We start from the raw sequence: 6,012 nt of genomic DNA, 5'->3' as shown, positions 1-6,012 counted from the left end.
CTTCTTTTAGAAAAGTCTGGAAATCTTTCCAATCTTCTTCGGTCATACCTAGGCTTCTGTTAATCAATGAATTCTTTAAACTTTAATAGTCTCTGCAACTGGATGAATGATTACTCCATATGCAGATTTTGCTATTACTCTTGTCAAACCATATTTGCACCTTACCGTTAGGAATAATCAGCTTCTTCATAATCACGGGTTACTTGGTTATCTGAATTAACAATACTAAGTCTGAAATAAGTATCCTTCCAGGTAATCCGGGTCTTTTAACAAACGAGAAACTCAAGTAGTAACTTGACAACCAATGTTTAAAAATCATTTTATTCGAAAAGGCTTTTAGAAATTTGTAAAGAAAAATCTTTTTCAAAAACTTGTTTAAAAATTTTGGAAAATCACAAACCTGGTTGTCTTTACTATATGAGTTAGTTGTTATCCTTCCGACCTATAACAAGGTACCAAATTAATGGAACGATCATATAAAGGTCCATTCACTTCAATCTACCTTTTCTCCTTCATCGTGTCCACTTATCTTCCTTAATCGACGAAACTTCAATTGTTGTCGCACATTATCTTATTTGTAGCTTCACATCAAGGCTCCTATACTGGTAATACTCCCAACATTATCGTTGCAATAGTTAAGTAAAACAGGCTGTCCAATAGTCAACAAGTCTATTTCATAGAACAAAGTTTGCTCGTATCACATCACATTACTACTTTACATATCACATTTATCATAGCACCATCATTTAATTCTATAAATATTCCAGATTCATACTTTTCTCTCTAACCTTTTCAAAATTCATCTAATCCATCCCACAACTAATCATGGGTGGCCTATTTACTAGTAGCTCCATTTAATCTGGTAACAGCTATCCTCCGAGACACGTGAATCTTATTTCTAAACTCCTTCTCACTTTTACTTATATTTCATGTACTTACCATTTACTGTAGCTATCGAATCCATCCTCGTAAATACCGTTGTTTCATAAGACAGGCTTTAAACTGAAGGTATAGAACATGGTATAGGGTAAACTGAAGAGATACACTCACAGCCGAATGTCCAGTAAAACGGGAATAAACAAATGGAGGTTCTTAGATAGGTAGTCTCGTATCAAGAGGTGGTAGAATAACGTAGAATGGTTTGAAGAGGTGCAACTGCCATAACAGAAGGTAGTACCATTAATACTGATGGAAGAACAAGGTGCAAATCAAATCTGATAGAAGATGACGATCCTCGAACGGAAAACTCCAAACGATCAGATGATACAGGGAAGTCAGGATCTACCATTGCAATTGTCCGGAGATCACATCGCAAGTTAAGAATCCCGAGTCGCAATACGAACTGTGCCGGAGACCTACTGTACAATCGCACTCAACCTCACAATGTCTCATTTTCTATTTCCTTTTCCTAATCCTAACCCTCTACCCAATCCCGACAATCTAGGCTTGTTTCAGTGACTTATAACCTGTAGCTCTGATACCAACCTGTGGCGCCCTCCAAACCCGGGTCAGAAGTTTGGGGTCCACAACATAATATATCAACCTGTGTATGAAATATTAATTGTAATGACCCTGCTCTATGTAACCAGGGATCGCAACAGGTTTAAGTAAGAAAAAAAGCCATGCACGACCTTAATTTTTATTACAACGTACCAAATCCCAACTAATTTACCTTATAACTGATAATAAAATTATTCTTACAATCTTACTATCTCACTACCGCCATAAACTCCTGCTAGCTCGATCCAACTCAATCTGGAGTCCTAGCTCGTACATTGAACTGGGAAACCTCGCTAGCAACCGTACCCCTTTTTAACTGTAGAATACATAAAAATATTTGCAAGAGTGAGCTAACTAGCTCAGCAAGTCTGAATATCGATAACTGAGGTTAAACAATGATCAAGTGAGATGATTCAAATGAATCAAGTGTATTGCTAAATAATCATTAGAGTTGGACATTCATTTTAAGTTCTTAAAACCAAGGTTAGGCTGCTGATCAGTCACGCACTAACCCCGAGCAAAGCACACAACACTGCTCTAACTACTGGATCCAAGGCACACATTGGCCTAAACTGACCATAGATATGGCCTGACCACGAATCTGGTCCACATATAAAAAACTATCCAATTCTAAAGCAGTTCAATATGATAAACAATATAATTCGATAAACAAGATCATAATTAATGATGGTTAAACACTTGCATAAAAACATAAAGAAACTCATGGGTATCTCAAGGGTATATCAAGGTATGTATAAGAAATGATTTTCAGTCTGTAAAATGATCAGGTATTGGATGAATACTGATTTTTCAAGGTATAGTTCTTTGATGTTATAAGGAATGGTTGGAATATAAAAGTTTATATGTTTTCAAACAAATTCCCTTCCAGTGTTTGGAGTTTGGTTGTTATACATTTGGGGAGTAGTATCATATTTGTATGGTTTGGTGTCTGAGGATCAACAAAGGACGGTTTATAAAGAATAAGGCTTATGGCTCAAGATCAAGAAAATCAGGGTTCAAGGTTAAATAGTTAAAGCACTTGCAATATAAAACAGAAGTTATTTTGAATAATAGCGACATGTTATGAAACAGTTCGAAAACATTGGTAATATATCTTCAAGAAAAGTTCAAAAATACTTGCCTTACAGGGCTTTACAACTATTACTGATCAATTCTGAGCCGACTCTGTCGCTCAGGCTTTAACGTCCGATCACTAGATCCCGTTGGATTCGACTTTGATACTCAAGTTTTTCTGTTAAAACTCTATTGAGCTCGTCGACTGACTACTAGGTCATCTCTAGTCCATCGTCCACTTTCAGGTTTCCGATTATAACCTACAGGGTCGAAATACCCTACGTTAGACGTCTAGGTATGCTTGACATATCCTCGATACTAATTCTTACCCAACGATTTTTAAACCTGACTCGTAATTATGTATATTATAATAACACACGTAACAAGTAGGGTTCATAATCTCGAAAATCAGTTCGGTGTTCGTATTTGAAAAATACATAAACTCTTTATTTTACGAAATCAGGGTTATTGATTTGGCAAAATATTTTATCATATCGTACAATCAAGTTTCGTACACACACATATATATATAGTCACTCGACGTCCCGATAATCATCGGATACGTTCCCGTATTTACGTAGTTCAGTTTCCCGGAAACTGGGCAGCACCTCTTTTATTTATCGGACTAACCCGTCGAACAATTCGACGTCACTTCATCACAACAATTCACAACAACCAACACTCACAATCTCCCAAACGGCAATTCAATATTGTCATTATTTATTATTCGTATTTTACATTTATTTATTAAATTAGGACTCAGAATATAATCATCACGGTCCACCGTCGGCTCACCGAGGCTCATCGCCGACGGCGATAAGATTTATTGGTGCCCGAAAATATTCGGGTGTCCTAATAAATTTCATCGATTAAATTAATCTCGTGATTAATTTATATGATTTATTCCGCACAGATCATTTTTATCTCACGAAATTTTAGTCAAAGAATCTGCAAAATAAAAAGTTAATTCAGTAAATGAAATAAACGATCAACAACATGGCACACGCGCCACGCGCTACGCACAGGACTTGCATCCCGCCACCAAGCCGGAAAATAAACCGGCGGCGACTGGACCACCACAGATCAGGCAGCAAAACCACCAGTATCACACACATATATATAATACCCCTAAGTGCATATACATATACGTTAAACAACAGAACGAAATTGCAACCATAGAACACGACCGGAACAACACAGAAGACCAGAAAAAGAGAAAGAAACCGGCAACTTACCAAGCTCGGCGAGCGGACACAGGGAAAGAGTGGGGTGAAAAGAGAGATTGACAGCAAGAAAGAAAAGAGGAGGAGGAATTAGGAGGATATGGAGAAATAAATTGAGAAGGCTACAGATTGATGAAGGCGGTGGTTACACACGGTTGTGTGTATCAGTTTTATTTTGTTTTATTATTATTATTAACTAATCTGCAGCCAACATGTGGCTCTCACAATATTATTTGATTGCCACGTGTCTCTCAATTTGGGACATGTATCACTAAACATACTGCAATCCTTTTTCTGGTTCTCTATCTCGTATTTTATCGAGCCAAGTTGCTCATAAAATAAATTTATAAAATTATGAAAACAATCTTAAAATTTTCTAAAAACCCCGAAACTAATAGAATAAAATTTTCATAATTTTTAAAGCATTTCCGAAATGCAACTTTTACCCGTATTTTACAATTAACGAGCCGAGCTGCACTTAAAAGAAATTCAGAAAATCACGAAAATAGTCTTAAAATGTTATAAATAACCCAAAGTTTATAAAAACATAAATTTTGAAATTTTTAAATAATTTCTAAAACGCAACTTGTACCCGCTTTTATCAATTAAACGAATCGATGTGCGGGTGAAACTAATTTTGAAAATTCCCAAAATAATTTTAAAATTCTCAAAATAATACGAACTTACTAAAATATAAGTTTCATGATTTTTGAAGATTTCCATAATTAAATATGGATTTTAGCACTAAACACACTCAAAAAATCATTTATAAATATATAATTAATGAAATATTGATTTCTCAATTTTATAAAGTCCTAAAAATAATTATTGAAATTATAGAACCATAAAAACAATTTTAGAGACATTCCAAATATTTATGCAAATAAATTTGCACTAAATCCACTTTTGAAAGTGAAAATAATTCAACACAGCTTTAGAATTAATCACGCGGACAATCCGGTACACCATAAATCACACATAGCTACTAATCAAATAACACATAGTGGTCAAAACCAATACACATATTTTATTTAATAATTTCTATAATAGTCACATATTTAAATAATTCAAAAATACACGAGTTGTTATATCATGGACATATCAAAGATAATTTTCAGAACTCAGTACTGTTGTTATAAAATTCTAGAAATGTTAGTTGGATGTACTGATATACCAGTGATATTTAAATTTGATGAGTACAATCTTGAAGGAGGAATCTGGATAAGATGTACTTGTGTTATTTAAGAAGAACCATGCAACCTATACAATGATAGCTGAGGAGTCAAAGAAGAAAGAAGCGCTATGAAAAGTTTACCAGGTGAAAACTTTAATGGCAGGAAGTATAATTCTTAGCATAGATAGTCGGTAAGGAGGAGGCAAAAAGGGGATTCAGCAGAAAAATATAAAGATAGTATGAATGAAGAAAGACCAAAAGCACCATCAAAAGTAAGAAGTTTTATTAGTAGCCGGTTATTATTGGAAATTTGTTTAAGATTTCTTAAAAGTTGCAGTACCTTTGACGAAGCTAATCAGGAAAAGCAAGAAGTTTTTATAAAGTGGAGAAGGGTGAAGAAAGTTTTGTGAAGTTAAATGAGAGAATGGTTACAACACCTGTTTTATCAATTGAAAAGTATTAAGGAGATTTGATAGTTCATAGTAATGCTTCTCATAAGGGAATCAGATGTGTGTCGATGCGGCACAATAAAGTATTGTATACGCATCTAGATAACCGAAACCTTATGAGAAGAAGTATCTTATTCATAAATTAGGACTAGCAGTAATAATATTCGCTTTGGGAGATTGAGAAATATGATATGTAAGGAGAAAGGTGTAAGATCTATACGGACCATAAGAGTTTGAAGTATGAACTCCCGAGGAAAAGCAAATGTAGTGACTGTTGGATTTTAATCGCAGCGGAGACATGGTAAAACACTTTTACACACATTAAATCCAAATAAAAGCATATAAATCGTGGTAAAAACATATGGATTGATTACTAACCTTTAATATGCGATCTAAGAGCAACGATCGGAGATCCTTAGCAGCTGCTCCTCAAACGTGAAGCACTCCACCGGTATCCACCAAGAAAACGATGTTAAGGAGGAGGAGGAGGTGGAGAGAATTAGGTTTTATAAAATTTTGGGGTTAGAATAAAAATAGGGTTTATAATAGTATATTTATAGGTAAAATTTTCAGCTGAAATTTTCCCATAAAT

The sequence above is a fragment of the Apium graveolens genome, chromosome 4 (genome assembly GCF_009905375.1).
Source record: "Apium graveolens cultivar Ventura chromosome 4, ASM990537v1, whole genome shotgun sequence".
Lineage (NCBI taxonomy): Eukaryota > Viridiplantae > Streptophyta > Magnoliopsida > Apiales > Apiaceae > Apium > Apium graveolens.
The sequence above is the reverse complement of the archived record's forward strand: the minus strand, read 5'-3'. Positions refer to the sequence as shown.